At 42.9% G+C, this 18,392-nt stretch overlaps 1 protein-coding gene across 2 annotated transcripts in view; it reads right to left on the reverse strand.

Moving 5' to 3' along the window:
- Positions 1-18,392, reverse strand: part of TANC1 (tetratricopeptide repeat, ankyrin repeat and coiled-coil containing 1) — a 770,747-nt gene that overhangs the window by 559,542 nt on the left and 192,813 nt on the right. The gene's annotated exons all lie outside the window — the stretch shown is intronic.

The following is an 18,392-nucleotide window of genomic DNA, read 5'->3' on the forward strand; positions in this document are numbered from 1 at the left end:
TTTGATCAACACGATTCATAAAGGGGGTGGTGATGGACAGAGTATCTGAATTAAGCAGAACACTCCTACCCAGTCAAAAGATCAGGGCTTGATCCATCACCGTTTTTTAGCTCACTGCACCATCCCAGCTCAGAACCTGGCAACATGCAAATTAGTCTGACCCTGGCCCAGTGCATCATGGGAACAGGGCAGACCAAACTACCAAGCCAATTCTTTACTGGAAAGGAAACAAGCTTCCGGGGACCGGTTTCTGGCATTACAGCCGTCTTCGGCCCGGCTTGCTTGAATCCTGATGGTGCAGTGAGCAAGGGACTCACATCTGAGTATACCCTTCCACAGTTGTGGTGGCCAAAACGATTCATAAAGGGGGTGGTGATGGACAGAGTATCTGAATTAAGCAGAACACTCCTACCCAGTCAAAAGATCAGGGCTTGATCCATCACCGTTTTTTAGCTCACTGCACCATCTCAGCTCAGAACCTGGCTACATGCAAATTAGTCTGACCCTGGCCCAGTGCATCATGGGAACAGGGCAGACCAAACTACCAAGCCAATTCTTTACTGGAAAGGAAACAAGCTTCCGGGGACCGGTTTCTGGCATTACAGCCGTCTTCGGCCCGGCTTGCTTGAATCCTGATGGTGCAGTGAGCAAGGGACTCACATCTGAGTATACCCTTCCACACTTGTAGTGGCCAAAACGATTCATAAAGGGGGTGGTGATGGACAGAGTATCTGAATTAAGCAGAACACTCCTACCCAGTCAAAAGATCAGGGCTTGATCCATCACCGTTTTTTAGCTCACTGCACCATCCCAGCTCAGAACCTGGCTACATGCAAATTAGTCTAACCCTGGCCCAGTGCATCATGGGAACAGGGCAGACCAAACTACCAAGCCAATTCTTTACTGGAAAGGAAACAAGCTTCCGGGGACCGGTTTCTGGCATTACAGCCGTCTTCGGCCCGGCTTGCTTGAATCCGGTCCCCGGAAGCTTGTTTCCTTTCCAGTAAAGAATTGGCTTGGTAGTTTGGTCTGCCCTATTCCCATGATGCACTGGGCCAGGGACAGACTAATTTGCATGTAGCCAGGTTCTGAACTTGGATGGTGCAGTGAGCTAAAAAACGGTGATGGATCAAGCCCTGATCTCTTGACTGGGTAGGAGTGTTCTGCTTAATTCAGATGCTCTGTCCATCACCACCCCCTTTATGAATTCTTCGATCAACACGGCGCACAGGGAGGAGACCGAGCGAGCGAAGCCACTTAATAAATATAAATAAAATATTTTGGGCAAGCAACACGAATGGTATGGAAGGGGTAACAATGGCATGTGGGAGTAAGCGGGCGCTGTGCTTTCTTTGATCCACAAGGCACATGAGGGTGGGGGGAGTGAGCGAGCGTCCGCAAAACGATATAGTGCGCCGTACATGAACGGGGCACCGAAACAGTAAAACCTGTGCAAAGAGTGCGCAAACACAAAGGGGTAAACCCTTTTGTGAAAGGATACCGTAATAGGCCAATACTTCAGGGGAGGAGCAGGACACAAGAAGGTGGGACATAGAAGGCAAATAGATCCATGATAAGCAAGCTTTTGCGAGTGATGCGCTCCTTAACCACTCAGCTGCAAGAGGCGGAATGAAAGCCCAAATACTGAATACAGCATTTCTTTCAAACAGTGCATGCGCTGTCTAGGCTCAACCAAAAAATAATTGGCACAGCAAGGGGAGCGTTGTGGAAAATAAAACTGCAAGCCACCATGGAACATGCATGATGAGGCAAGAGAGCTCTGTGAATGTTGGGAATAGTAATTAGACCTTAAATTATAAAACAATTAGAACAAATAAACTACTGTGGCATATCTTTCCAAAAATATATCTACCACAAGGCGACACACTGAGAATTGAGGACAAGCAACATGGGTAAAACATCATAACAGTGAAAACAGTGAGATACTATTTATGAGAAACAAAGCAACTTCTGTGTTGATTTTTTTTTTGAGGTTGAAAAGACAAAATTGCGCTGAGGCTTGAAAGGGTCGTAGAGTACAGATTCAACACTCAATCTGCTGGATCTTAACATCTGGTGCCAGAACTTTCTTTTCTACTTAAAACTGAAAGCCAAACAATTCAAGAGTTGTGGATAAAATACCAGCTGCTTCTATCTATGCTCTCTTTTGGTCTCAATCAGAAGCTTTAAAATTTCTTTTTTTTATTATTCTAAATCTTGCAAAATGGCCAAAATGGCAGCCTAAAACCTTAGTCCTCACCGCGCACAGTTAAAGTATAAAACGATCATGTAGTTTAAACGGAATAGCACGTACAGAAAAACACTCTACATATTTTAATATTGTTAATCTTTAATTATAACTATTGCACAATATTGCTAAGAGAGGTAAGGGGCTTTATTATTTACCAAATGCCCATTCTTGGTTTGCACCTTGGCAGACATTTATTGTGTGGCCTCGCACGGACCAGGAGCTCGCTTGCGCAGAGGACGACAGTGACAAATTACTTGTAACTGAGAGTAATTCCAGCTTTTCACCATCTATAAAAAAAATTCCAAGTGAAGAGTCCGAGTTGCAACAGGTAGGCTAAGACCTTGGTCTCGAATGCACTGTACCATCAGACACAAACTGCACCTTACTGATGAGGCCCCAAATAAGCTGAAACCGATGTAGGGTAGATTGTGTGCCTGTCTGAAGGGGACTGGGTCTGGCAGTTTAAGCCAGACTGTTTCTTAAAGGCACAGGGCACAGCCCTAGTTACATATGCCTGGTCTTGGTCTATGGTGGCAAAAAAAGATGGGAGTGCAATGTGCCCAGGATAATTAATGCTGGCTGACAATGAAGCAGTTCCCCCTTAACTTTATTGTACTTCCACATAACATCAGCAGTGAGTCTCATTACACCGAGAAGTAAATCATCTACTTCACTTTTTTGAAACGATTAAGCAGGATGTGCTGAGGACATATTGGGCCTCCACAACAAAATAGTTGTACCTTTTTAAGTCGCACACGTCCATCTTCAATTTCCGTTACGTTAGTACTCTATGAATTTTATGAAAATCCTTAGTGCACCAAAATGTATGTAAAAATTAGATTTTTTTGTGTATACCTACCCATAAAATTGTGAATATTCGACGTTTAAAAAAAAATAGTTTTCACTAAATTGAAAAATATTTTAGCATGTGGTAAAATCTCTTCACCCATACCTCCTAAATATAAAATTGTAAAGGAATTTTTCTATAACCAAACTGAACAAGATTTTATTAGCCATAAATATAGGCATGCAATTGGGGATAGAAAAAACAGGGGGTGTTGGTAAAGACTCACAATTATTTAAGGCTTTATTGGAATTCCCCACACTCCGTGTCATTGTCCATGTTCCCACAGTTAAGCCAAACTTCAGACTGTGGATAAGTCGCTATACTTGTGGACAGTCCATGTTTAAAAGCTTCATGCTTTCAGCTTCCGATTAGCCATTTAGGCTCACAAAATACACTTTTTGCACACCTGTGCGAATAAAGGTCTGCAGATTGTTTTATGAATTATGCCCCATGTTTTCATCTCCATACTGGGACTAAAGGTTACGTTTATATGTTGTGATAAAACGTACGGACAGTACTGGCTAAGATATAAATTCCTGGGGTTAAACTTCCTCTATCACTTCTTTTTGTAAATGTGTATCCCCCAAATACCACCCTGGATATTTCTGGCAGCTTATAAACAAGTGATAAGTAATTTAATATTGACAAAGTAATAATAGAAGGAGATTTTAATCTTACTAGGAGGTACCCTTAGCAAGGTCAAAAAAGTAAGATAAGAAGGAAACAGCTACATCCTTTGTTTCACAGGGAAGACACATGAACAGGGAAATGTTATTGGACTCACCAGTTGCTTTTAAATCAGGAAGTCAGACACCTCTACACAACTTGTACCACAGTCCTTGGTTGGAGTTTAATTCAGGAAGTTGGGGATCAACATTGTTGTCTCTCTGGACCCTACTTCAACATGTGTTCGAAGTACACATAGGGTGTTGAGAACTACACCACAAGGTATTGTGCCACTAAGGAGTAGCACTGACCCTGTGGTAGACAACACCCTTATTGGTATAGTCCCTTAAGTTGGGTTCCCCAGGATGGTGATCTTTGACGGATAAAATGGCATCTCTTCCAAAATAGGAAGGCCAGTGGAGGATGGGTATGGAGTACATTATAATATCCCTATCTTATTCTGTCACCCAGCAAAATGGATATTAGAGCATTTTAACTTAATACTTTAGACCAGGATGGGTGTTTTGGAAGATCCCCAGAGTAGAAAGTGAGACATCACCCTACCATGCGTTATGGTGGTCTATTGTGAGGAACCACAAACAGAAGTGCGGTTCAACCCATCAAGATTTGTTTTGGCACCATATTCTGTGACACCCTTGCTGTGGTGAAGGAGGTTTAAGAAGGGAAGTCAAGGTTGCACAGTAAGCAGTGACCAAGACTGCAGATAAGCCAGTGTAGGTTCAGAGCTACCCACGACAGGTAACCTTGTGGTAAATAAAGTAAGAGAACAGCTGTATAAGTTTTTGTACTGCCCCGGTATGGTTATAGGTGCAGTGTGTTTTTACTAGACATGCCCTCCTTGCTAGATGAGTTGTGAGTCATGACTCCAGTCAAGTGATTCCTTTGTACCATGCTCATTTCCTCTGAGGTGACTAGGATAAACACTGATGGTCCTTGGAGCTTGCCATAACCTGTAGTAAGAAATGTATTGTTGTTACTATGGACCACACTACAAAGTACCCGAGATTCGGACATTTATAAAGACTGCCCTTGTGATAGTTCTGTCCCCTCATTGCAGTGTTCAGCGGGTTTGGCGCCATAAAGATTTCTTTTTAAGGGTTCAATTAAAATTTTTAACCTACATGAGTGAGAAGTAAATTACAATTCATCCTCATCATCGCAGGTTTCTTTAAAATGCTCACAGGCAAAATGACAGCCTTTAGGGCATTTTACTGTAAGATCTGAAGGGGGGAGGGGGGCCTACAGCCTTGATGTAAACTGCAACTAAATGATCACAAAGCTCGAACAATCTGACCCTTAGGGTGGGTCTATGAGAAATCTCTTGCTCACCATTGCAAGCTTAACTCACAAAGCAACAGAAGGGCATTAGGCACATGCAATAACTAACCAAAACAACAATAAAGTGAAGAAGATAAATAATTTATAAGATTCAGTTAACTATAGAGGAAATATAATAAGTAAAATTTCACAAGAATACAGAAATGTGATGAAAAAGTCAAACGGGTTACTGCAAAAGCTATTAGTAAAGCTTATTGTTGAAAATCAGTTTTTGGAAGGAAGGAAATAGTGGATTTCTTTAGCACCCTCGGTGATTTAATTTTGGAAAATGGGTGAAAGTACTGTCTCCAGCAGCTTCGGTAGATGAATATTTTTTGGGGGGGAACTTGCACTCAATTCTAGCAGGACTACGTTTTGCATGGAACGCTCTTAAAAAAAAAAAAAAAAAAGAACTTTGTAAATAAAAAAATGTTTTGAAGTGTTCTAATCCTTAAGACTGGTTCTTCAGATATCAGTACACAGTTTCTAATTGCATTTTCCTCCCCACATCCCCAGTTTTACAGCTAAGTATTCAGTTGTAACCGATCCTGTGGGTTTCACTTCAGCTGTAAGTGCATCCTCTGTCCTCGGGTCCTTCAGTGCCCATGACACTAAGGGGCTCATTAGGAAGGTGGGAGGACTGCCACAGTCAACGGTGGTCCGCCTGCCAATTCTGAGTGCCAATCAGACCGCCACATTACGATGGCAGTCGGATCGGAGGCGGTCAGAAAATCTGACCGCCACGGTTCCAACAGTCAGATAGAATCCAACTACCAAACGGACCGTCCACATTAGCCAGAATGGTGGCAATGCCCGTTAGGCACCGCCGGTCAGATAATGATTTCCATTTCCTTTGCATGCCGGTTCAATTGCCATGAATAGGCTGGCGGGGATGCACATTGGGGGCCAACCTTCCCCCTCGCCCATTCCTTTGGGTGTTACATATCCCTGTACCAAGTGACAGACCCCGCATGGTGCTTGCCACGTAGTACAAGGATATGTAAAACATCCCTTTTTAACATTGCAACGGGAGCTGCAGCCAGCAACACCCGCCGCAATGTAAAGGTGGGCGATGCGACCGTCATGGTGGCGGTCGCATCCTAATTAATATTGTTGGACTGCCGCTTGTTGGCAGGCGGCCCCGAATAGAAGACGATGGCGGACGAACTGAAGTCCGTCCGCCATTGTAATTAGGCCCCAAGTTCCAGAGGATCAAGTTGACTTCACTGGCAAGACGCTTCCCTGCATCCCAACTTTACCCTCACCCTGCCTATTTTATTCCAATCATTCTATCTGGAAATACCCACTTGGAAGTCCCTATTTGCTCTATGCGTCCGTATCCCCCCCCTCCTCATGCCCACAAATCTCTGTTCGCACATTGCCAACCAACTGAACAAAAAGAGTGCACCAAGAGCGTCGTTTAAGAAGCAGGTGAGACCTGAAAAGCTGAGGGCGATTCTCCCATCCACTTCCTGACCTTTGTATAGGCTTAGTTTGTTTTGCCCGCTGTTGGCTCTGACTCAAGAGGTATGAAAGTTCATGCCCTTCTGAAAGCACTGTACATTTTAAAGATGAAGTGGGAAAATGCTTCTACCGTTGCACATTCTACAGCTTCACAGAAACTCTAATTTACAAGTGACACGTAATACAACTTTAGAACAACAATGCTTGTTTCAAAAAGAGTCAAAGCAAAAAAGGAGGGGGGGACTAGCAACCAATAGAGGTCCAGTACCTAGGCTCCGAGAACAATAATCAAACCAAAGAGGGAAGGTACTGTTTCTATCAGAAAAAGAAGAACTAGAGATAAAACGGTGGACAGGAATTATTTCCTGGTGGCCTCACACCTCCCTGTGGAGGTCATGCTTCATCTTTGGGCATTGCTCAGCGATGAACCGAAGTCTCTGGCAAGAGGACCATAATGGCTGCTAAGTAGGATTCTGTCACTCAAGAATCAAGAACAGCAAGAGTGAAACATGGTAATCATAAAAAACGAAGGTAAGAGGTGCAGATAAGGATCAGAATGCCTCTATCACTAACCACTAGGGGAACTAACTACTAAATGATTTAGTGATGATCCTATTACTGGAGGGGAAAAATTTCAAAATATATCAGTTCACTGTTCAAGGAGTGCATCACTTGTTTGAAAAGCTATACTACGGATATCAGTGTCAGAGTATCTAGAGAGACCGCTTTTCCTGGTGCACCTTTCCACTTTTTGTTATTTCAAGTCTGCTGGACAGTGGTACTAAACAATGACAGGTACCGTATAAGCAGTGCACAGCACCATATATTTGTGGGGAATTCTGATTAATCCACCGTTGTTTCATGTGTTTGGTTTATAATACAGCTTCTGGAATAGTAGAACTCGGGTATATGCTACCAATAAAGCCTCTAAGAAAATCATCTAGTAGACTTGTCTGAATTGTGCACTTAGAGGCCTACCAAAAGTCACTGACCCAGAAGGCGCAAGGGTCTATTAACAGACCCTCAATAGGAACAGGCCCAAAGTTATATAGTACCATTGGTGAAGCCTTATAGAGAACAGATGACCCAACTGGTAGATCAGTAGGTGTTGAAGCCCCACTAGATAATGTTCCAGGACCAGAAGAGAATGGCAATAAGTACTTGGTGACAATGTCCTAATAGAACCAGAAAAGGCCCAACATCCTAGCAGAATCTGAAAAGGCCGAACATGCTAGCAGAACCCACAAACCACACTTGGAGGAAAGACACATTAAAGATGGAGGCCAATTTAATCACAAGAATGAGGCAAGAAACAGAGTGTTTAGCAGGCCACTTGGGGTTAAGCATCAGAGAAGCTGGCTCTACGAGGGAAGCCAGAGGGTGGCACCAGATGAGGAATTGCAAAGTGATGCGAGGGCTGATGACGTAGGAAGAAAACAGAACCTTTGACAAGGACCTTGGACATGGCAAAAGAACAGACATTGGATGTAAATGAGAAGAATTTAAAAGAACCTCTAACATCTGCTGAAGGCTGAAAGACTCACTGGAGTGCCATCATTTCCTTGTGGATAGAGCCAAGAATGGGCCAACACCATAATGGAGGCTACAAAAGGCTCACATGGCAACTAATAAACTCATAACTCTGAACGCCGTGCTTGGTCCATAAAGTGATGTGCTCACTAGGTGGTTGCTTCCTATCAGCTACATTTATTTGGGATCATCGTCCTCTGTTATTTAGATCACATGAGCTCATGTCTTTACAATAAGAGCTCAAAACAAGACCGCCACAATATTCTAAAGCATGAACATAAAATTCCTAATTAAAAGCAAATGGCAAAATCTGCTGGGCTTGCAAGAAGGTAGTCGCCTACTCCAGATTCTTATAGAAATAGAGAAGAGAAAATACAACATTTCGATATAAATGGCAACCTGTAACCATGTGTTAGGTTAAAAATAAATTCTTATACAATATTAAATTAGTCTCAATCAACTCTTAACTCTACCTGATGCACTGTGAATACTTTCACCGACCATACTTTACTCAACAAAACAACTTTAATAAAACTCATTCTGCCGAGTATCTCGAGCTTAGTCACACATTTAACATGGGCATGTCCAGACTTTGAACAAATACTGAAAAACTGACTGCATACTTCACAGCCCTTCCTACTCTTATATTCCTGATAATCCGGTTTACTTGCAAGCTCAGAGTTGTTAAACACAAGCACACACAACGTTCAAACATGTATTCATGCAACTTTGATTTTAAGTATCAAAAGGTGAATAGCCCCGTTGAGGTTGAGACAAGTACCATTGTTATGTAGAGGCACTCCTATCCGGTTCAGTTATTGTGTACACGCTATGACTATGATGCATAAAAACCATCCACCAGAGGGGGATGTAGACAACCACAAGAATATGGCCCAATTTCTGGAATAAATTTAATGGTATGCTAGTGAAAAGAAAAGTTTAGATGTACATTCATAAGCGAATTTAATGCTGGTCCACATTTAAAGTGGGTAAAAAAAACTGCATAACAATTCAGAGTAAATTAACCAAAATAACAAATCTGTAATCTTACATTACAATTAAAACTGCAAATGCTGCCAGAAACCGTAAACCCAACCTTCTTAGAAACAGTAGGTCAAAAAGCTTGGCTACATTCAAACGCTACCTGATTATCATGAAAATATTCCAATTTTAGGATGCAAGCATATTTACTATCGAGGGAAGGCTACTGGATAGTTTTCAAGATTGTAAATATTAACCAATATACAGGCGTTACTTGATTTAAAAATATTCATGTCTTTATGGGTTTTCAAAAGCTTCTCATTCGGTTTTTGATTCATAGGATGAGATTTATATATATCAGCCGCCACCTACAAGAACCTGTTTGTGGGATAGTGGGAGAAGGAGGTGGAGGTGGCCTGGGCCAAAGAGAATGAAGAACATGAAGAATCTTGCCCATAACACAGCATTTTTCATGACTATGTGTTTATTCTCTGAGAAGGAGAAACATCACAATTGGAGAGAATCATTGCAAAGGTAAATTGCAACAAGTGTTATGCCAAAAAAAGACTGACTCAGGTAAGAAAGATAGTAAAGTGAAAAGACTCATTCTAGAATTTGATCCTGCCCAATCTAGTATTGAGAAAATCTTACAAAAAGGTGGCACATACTGGAAAAGGATTAACACATCAAGAAGGTCATTGGCACAGGTTCTCATAAAAAATCTAAAAAACTAGATGTTTTGGGGACATCTTCACAAAAAGCTTCTACGATCCTGGCAAAGAGATTAGTTAGCTGTCCAATAATATGAATGTTTTTATAAGATATAGTTCCTGCAAAGTTTGTCAGTATGGACTGAACTAAAAAAAACATACCAAATGTACAAGGGCCATACAGTCATTATTCAGGACCACATAACGTGATACTGACCATGTACTATATGGTTTGAAGTGTGACTGTTGTTGTAAATAAGATGGTGATAGATGACAGGATACTTCTAGTTGATTACATGTAGATTTATTCCAAGACACAGCTGAGTACAAAACCTCGCCAGCTGACCAGACCATCAACTGACACTGATAGAACACTCAGGTACAAGTTAGAACACTCACAGGTATTCTGGGAGACTGAGAAGGTGAAAACACTAAGGAAGGGCTAATGACTACTGTCAGCCATATTACAAGAAGAATCAATATACAACACATCTTCCTCCTTACAGAAAAGAAATGAAACAAACATACAAATAAAGCTTAATGCATGGGAGACAACAACAATAATAATAATAACAGAAAGAAGGCCTAAGACGACTTGAACTAATTTTAGTTCATGAAGGCAAAAGAGCATTTTGGGGCAAAGAGTGTAAAAGTGAAGTGTTACGTGAGACAACACTTAAAACAACTAATACGCATCACCACTACCTACTCTCCTTAGACTGATAAAACAGGAAAAGATAGTGTACTCCCTCCAATCTGTCTCTGACCAGCAAAACAGGAAGAGACAGTCCACTCTCTCAAATCTGTTTCCGTCCACCAACACTTTACGCTCTGAGAAGAAGATAGAGAGTTCAACATACACCTTCGTGCTTTATAGATACCACATTCTTAGATAAACTTTGAAGATTCCAAACGTAGGTACTCCTGAAGATTACTAAGTGCAGTATCACAAGCGATGTAAAGAGATTTTTTTTCATTGAAGCATACACTTCAAAAGATGGATACATAGACCTAGATGTGACTTACTTAGACGCAATCCGGACACTATCCCATCCTCGTCGCCAAAATGTTGTAAATAAGATGGTGATAGATGACAGGATACTTCAAGTTGATTACATGTAGATTTATTCCAAGACACAGCTGAGAACAAAACCTCGCCAGCTGACCAGACCATCAACTGACACTGATAGAACACAGGTTCAAGTTAGAACACTCACAGGTATTCTGGGAGACTGAGAAGGTGAAAACACTAAGGAAGGGCTAATGACTACTGTCAGCCATATTACAAGAAGAATCAATACACAACAACTGTCACATACAATACATTGGCAGCACCATCAACAGATTGAGGATCAGAATACTGCAACACATGCGGGCCATAAGGAAAAGAGTTATCCGATGCCTTGCCACTTTGAAAAATACCATAATCAATCACTGAAAGGCTTCGGATTTTATGGAATAAAACATGCAAGGATGAACGCTCAAGTGAGTGACTGGGAGAAGGAACTAAGGGTAGAGTCCGAAGTGATTGTGACACTGGGCACGGAAACCTCCTGTGGCCATAACACCGACGCAGAGCTTCATGTGCACTTGTAATAGGGAAACAGCCTTTACAACGAAGCCGGAACACTGCATGCTTTTACCACACAGTCTTTACCATCCATGGGACACTAGCACGCAAGTCTTTATCAAGCAGGATTTTACAACAATTATGCCTTTACTACACATGCCTTTACAACGAATTTCATTGTAAAGGCATATTCGTAGTAAATGTTTTAATTATGAAGTCTTTCAAATGTACACACACACACTCATATATATAAGATGTATTTTTAGGGTTTAGGAGGGCTTTTCCATAGTAGGATTTCTTTTAGGGTTTAGGGTGGGTTTGGGTTTTTGTGGGCCAAGGGATATTTTAGTGAAGGGGTCAGTGTAGGAATACCCTGACCCCCTAGGCTTGGTAGTGGGGTCTCAAAACATTTTTTGTTTCAATATTGCCCCAAAATCGCAGTGGATCAGCGAATTCGCAGCAAAATTGGGAAGAAAAAATAACAAGTGCTCTTTTCCACACTTCCTTAAACATCGGCCATTGGGTGGCCAGGTACCGAGGCAAAAAATACTATTTATATTGGGGAGGGGGTGCACGCGGCCCTGCTACCAATGGCCGATCTTGGCCTCAGGGACTGCCACCTCCCTGGGGCACCCAAAATAAAATTTGGGCCCCCCTCCGAAGGCTGTTCATGGCTCAAAGGACCGCTACCTCTTCGGGGCTTGGCCAATAAAGGAGAAGGGGGCTGAGCAGACCCCACCTCTTGCGTCCATTAGGGCCCTGGGGACCACTATTTCTCTGGGCCAATATCAGTATTACAAGGGGAGTGGTGGCAGCGCGGCCCCCTCCTGGGCCGTTTTCAGATCCAGGGACCACCACCTGCCTGGGGCAGGTCCTAGAATATCAAAGGGAGGCCTGTGAGGCCCCCCTCCTGGAGCCATTAATGGCCCTCCATCTCCCAGGGCTGTCTCCCTATGTCCAGAGGTGCCTACCCTCAGTACATAGTTGATTAATGTCGCTTGGTGGGAGCTTTGACAGCTCCTGCCAATTGAGAGCAAACAGTAAGACCACTCCCAGCGAGCGGGAGCAGGAAACTGCTCCCACCCATTGGGAGTGACTTTACATCGGTTTTCCTGCCCTCGGTCAAGCGGGCAGGAAAACAGATGAAAAAATTGCTCCCACACGCAGGGAGAAATTTTTGTTGCTCCTTCTGTATGGGAATAATGACAGCTCCTGATGGAGGTGGGGAGCCGGCAGAGACCATTGGGGCTCGCACCACGGTCCTAGACAGTGCACACTGTGTGACTTGGGTGAGGCCCGTGCATCCAGCATCAAGTGGCTGAGACCCAGGTGATGGGGTCCCCGGCTCCAAAATCAGCATTGGGAGGGAGGGGGCGCGTGGGCCCCTTCCCTATGAATTCTTGGCCGGGCTCTGGGGAATGGGATCCCCAGGGCCAAAATCGCCCCGGGGAGGAGGGCCAGACAGCCCCTCTCTCCTATCAATTTTTTGCCGGGCCCCAGGGATGGGGTTCCGAGGGGCGAAATCAGTATAGGGATGGTGGCTTCAGAGCCTTCCTTCCCTTCTGTAAATTATCCTAACTGCTTGGGCTTTGCAAAGGCAAAGCAAGGGGGTTTTCTCTGCAATTCCACATTGAAAAAAGATCTGAAATCCTTGCAGGAGGTGAATGCATCCTTGTTTTATTGGAACGCCATCTGTAGTTACTGTGACACGTAGGTTCTTTCTTGTCCTCCATGGTTCTCCCTTTAAATTACTATCAAATGTGCAAAATCCCCCTAAAGCCTCATCCATGTGACCCAGCACCATCCACCTTAGTCGTATGAAAAGGTCTTCCAGTCTTTTGCCAGGATGATGGACAGCTTACCAAAAGCCACCTGTGTGTTTCCTGTTGATTTCGGTGAAGCGTACTTGATGCTGAAGAATATGAGGACATCTCCACTAAACAAAGAAGCACTTGCTTTATATAGTTAAGAGGAAGTACCCTAGTTTGGTGGAGATTTATCCTCTTTGTAGTCTCGTCATCTTCTCTGTAGGAGAATTCATGTTATCACATATTTCTGAAAGAAGACGCTTGAGGAGCAATCACATTTTAAGTGCACAGAAGGTCACTGGAGGCACTTCTTCCTGGTTCATTACGCAGCTGTAGTGTAGAATATGCACTAGACATTTACCCAACGCGTTAGCACTTACTAATTAACCTGTAGAAAGTACTCCAGCTCGGTAGACAATTTTGTGCAAAACTATGGACTTTTGTTAGATAAAGGGGCAGGTGAGATTCTGTTCTGGCCCAGTCCCTCACACAGCTACTGACACACCCACACAGCCACTCACACACTCATACAGTCACTCCCATACCCAGAGACCCATTTAGCCACTCACACACCCACTTACAGACCCCTACAGCCACTCACATACCCACTCACGGACCCTATAGCCACTCACGGACCCTATAGCCACTCACAGACCCACACAGCCACTCCCACACCCACTCGGCCACCCACACAGGTACTCACACACCCAGTCACCGACCCATACAGCTATTCTCACACTCACTCACAGACACACAGCCACTCACACACCCACTCACCAAACCAAACAGCCACTCACACACCAAGAAAACTACTCGCACACCCCCATTCATCCATTTACATACCCACTCACAGACACATAGAGCCACTCACAGACCTTTACAGTCACTCGCACACCTACTTTCAAAGGTCACAGTTGGGAAACAAAATATAAAAAACCTTTGAAAATCACAAAAAAACAAAGGTTACAGGAATGTTATAGTTAGGCAATAACATTAAAAATGTTTACAAATTCACAGAAAAAAACGGTTACATGGACGTTTTACTTCGGAAATAGATTTTTTTTAACTTCGAAATTCACTGAAAAAAAACCAGAGGTTAGAGGGACATTATAGTTGGGCTCAGAATTCACACGCACAAAACCATAGAAATTCAGCAGTTATAGTTACCTGCACTAACTATAACTTACGCCCTCGCAATGCACTGCTTATGACCTCACATATTACATCACTCATGACATGATCAGTGACAGCACTGATTAAATAACCCACTGGATAAAGACCAACTGTGTAAAGCTGACCATTGATAATGAAATCGTGATCTTCGGTAATATGGGACTCCACCTTGTGGCCAACATGGCTTTGACTGAGACCGACCCCACCACCTATGCAAAGAACCTCATGATCATCATCAACAGCAAACTCAACATGACCGCCAAAGTGAACGTTCTTACCACCTTCATGCTTCCATACCCTGAAGATGTTTATGAAGATTTCCAAATAGCTCTTAATCAGCACCCGGAGAACCATCAGGTATGCCTTGGTCACAAGCAAGCTGGGCTACGGGAACATACTATGCCGGTATTAACAAAAACTCCCTAGAAGGCTACAGACCATTCAGAACTCGGCGGCGAGGATCGCCTTTAACATCCCACTCCGCACTCACATCACAAAACACCTAACAGAGCTCCACTATCACCCCATTCACAAACTAGCACAATTTAAAATCCTGTCCCACACTTTCAGTGCACTGCATAACACTGGCCCAGTCTACCTCAACAATCACATCTGCTTTCACAAACCTTCCAGACACATCCGCTTGTCCAGACTCCTACTTGCACAAATCCAGTGCAAACAGAAAACCAGATCTAGTGGTCCAGCCTGCTCTTGCATTGCTCCTAAAGTGTGGAAAAACCTGCCCGCTACAAATAAGAGCTTCCTCCTAACTTCTTGTATTCTGTAACAGGAAGACATGGCTTTTCAAGTAGTCTCACTAGGCCTAAGTGTGGTTAGCACCAGGATACTCTCCCGGGTGGCAGTGGGAGCTTTAAATATGGAACATAACAGTATCATATAATCAGTTTGACTTTCCATGTCATCCTATATCCCACCAATTTGAGTTGTCTTAAAGAGCACTCAAGTACCACCATTCCTAACCCAACAGGTCATATTATAACTGATCAGAATACACATCATATACTTTGACGTACACTGTGAAGTTGCTTACTAGTGAATTAAGTAATATTTTTTCAAGTGGCAAGCCCCATGGAAGGCCAATAATTATTGGGGCATTTCTACATCTACTATTTACAAAAAATGACTGAAACCCAAGTGATACCACCATCTTTTAGCCTAAACCTCCTGTAAGATGGAAAACAGTCTGATCTGGATGCAGTCAGACCCCCTTGGAGAGATTGGTTTGGTTTCTAGGTACGAACTAAAATCTCTGGAGATGGAGTTATGGGAACTCACAAGTAGGAAATTCAGAATCATCTACACTGTACAAGGGAACTTTGTCCACAAACGAACCGGGCAAAATGCAAGTAAGGTTCAGTGTTCATCGAATAGGGTGCACACAAGAAGAAGTAAGGGGAAAAGAGGTCAATAATGTAGCTCAGAAAAGTTCAGTTAACAGGTTACACTGAATGCTTTGCAATCAAGGAAATGGTGAGGATAATTGGTTATTTGTTAGTACTGTACAACGTATGATCACTCTTGATGTCTTTACAGCTCAAGAAAAACGGAACAAAAACTTTACAGGAGTATTCAGGTTATGCAAAGTGAAGTTAATGATTTGGACAAAGACTTTAACGACTGCCACCTTAATTTTAAATAGAAGCATAAATGTGCCCTCTTGGGTCACTTGTACCTTCTACAAACAAGCAGAAAATATAAAATATCATCATCACCACTTTCTCACAAGGACGCATCATAGAAAAAGATCAAGGTGGCCCTGGTGCTATCCTTTTGTATAGCCAAAACTTAGCTGGTTTAACCTCACTTTCAAAGACATCACCCGATCACTTGCATTTGTGAGAGCTTCAAAGTAGATTTCCCTGAAGTAATCACATTCCATAAATGCTTAATTTGCTTCTTAAGATACATTGTGTGCTACAAACCGTAACTTCAGTCTTATACTCATTTGTTTGCTAACCAGAAAGGCTACCGCATTCTTGCTCATCTCACAGGTGGAAGTATAAAATGTTACAGACTGGGTAAGCTTGTAAGAAGTCAGGTTTGCTTTTTAAATGGCTGTGCACCAAAATACCGTAGGAACATCTACTTTAAAGTACTATTCTCACGAGTAAGACAATGGAATTCAAATCTGCGCAAGTTTAAACCCCTTCATTATTTTTAACTTAAGCCACTTTGAGATCCAATGAAATATATATAGGACATAGCTTATGAGACATCAGGTAACATCTTTAAAACTTGAGTTTTTTTACCAGGAACTATTCATCCAAGTTTAACTATCTACAAATTGTGTCTAGGCACCTGGGAAGTGAGTCTCATTGAGAATGTGAGACAATGAGCAATGCATTAATGAATTAAAGCTGTGTAGCTCATAATAACTAGTCAGTGTTTTATTAGGTTTCACATCTTCACCTCTGTGTCTTTCGAACTTAATGTTATTGTTTTTAACAACACAAGTTATTTTATGAGCCAAGCTCATGACCAGCAGACACTTAGCAAAGTGAGTGGCCATCTACCAGTCTTCATCCAAGCCCATAGCGGAAGGGGGTAATTGAAGGCAAGGAAGGGCATACACCCCCAGAGCTATTATTTTCCTCCTACAAGGTAGGGCTGGACCCCGCAGGTATTATTTTTTTTATTGTTTTATCTTGGGAGATGGCAGTCTCCCGAGGAGCTTTTTTAGGTCTCGCCTATGCAGCACACATGCGCTGCTTGGCAAAAGACCTTTAGCAATCGCTTCAGCTTTTCAGCCAAAAACCTGCACGCGTTCCATTGCCTTCAATGGCAACGAGTGCACGTTTGGCGATTCCCTTGCGAACACATGGTGCCCCTGGCTCGTTCCCGCAAGGGAAACGCTTTGTGTGCTCTCGCACTCCCCCACTCCTCCCACTTTTAGCGCGAGGCGCGCACGCTTGTTATAACATGCATTGCATTCACAATTTTATAGACATGGGAGTAGTTTAAAAAGCTCTGTTTGTTCTCTGCATTCAAAAAAATATTTCCAAGAACCGCCTTCGTGTCTGTCCTCGGACCATGGTTTCACTGAGTTAATGCTAACCACGTGTCCATTCTTGGAGAGAAACGGCGAGATGTGTAAACTGTGCAGGAGTGTACATCTCTGGCCAGTCTAGCAGTGCGACTTGGGCAGAAAATCAGAGTTCATATCCAGGGACGTACCAATTTGTGTTGTAGCCGATTTTCACCAGCTGTCCCGGTAGATGTTGGCAATTTTGGCTCATGTACCGGTTTTAAGAGGGGGTCGACTGAACCCAGTGAGAAGCACTTTTTGGGTGTTCTAAAGCTGTGCTAGTTACCAGCTATTATAAGGTAGCAATTTAATTAACAGGTATGATGCAGGTTTTAGAAATTATTTTTTTTATTTATTTTCTTGGTGACTCTTCTGCATTCCTATGTTGATAATAGCGGTCATTCTGCACAGCTCCGTTGAAGTAAAATTGCGGTCCTTCTAATTTTGCAAAATGTCCGGGATATTGGTTCTCAAAATCTGGTGACCCTATGGATAATATATCTGGATGTAATGACAGAAATAGCAAAATGCCAGACCAGCGGCACACTATGCTATGCATAGATTTTCAGTTTAAGTGTTATTAAGCCATGCCCAAAATTACATTGGCCATGCCCCTTTAAGAGACCCCCCTCCAATTTTTTCATACCACTTAAAGCCCCGACATCTTCCATCACACGCTGCGTTGCAGCACGGCAAATCAATGCATTTCCAATGAATATGTGATTCTCTGCTAACGCGAGTCTCGCCCGGAACAAGTATCATTCTGCACAAATGAAATTCAGAAAGAGGATGGTCAGGTCACCCTCACAGGCCACATATTTTACTTTTGGCAGTGACAACCGCAGCCAGAAAGGGAGCCTTTCACAGGGAGCGAACTACACTGAAACAGACTCACTCACTGGCCGTGGGTCAATTAGTGAGTGTATCTCACTCACACTGGGAGTAAATCTAGAAAGTCTCTCTCAATACGAGTAAATCTCATTCCCCATAGAGATTGTCACATTTATT

This window comes from Lissotriton helveticus, chromosome 3_1 (genome assembly GCF_964261635.1).
Source record: "Lissotriton helveticus chromosome 3_1, aLisHel1.1, whole genome shotgun sequence".
NCBI classification, from domain to species: Eukaryota; Metazoa; Chordata; class Amphibia; order Caudata; family Salamandridae; genus Lissotriton; species Lissotriton helveticus.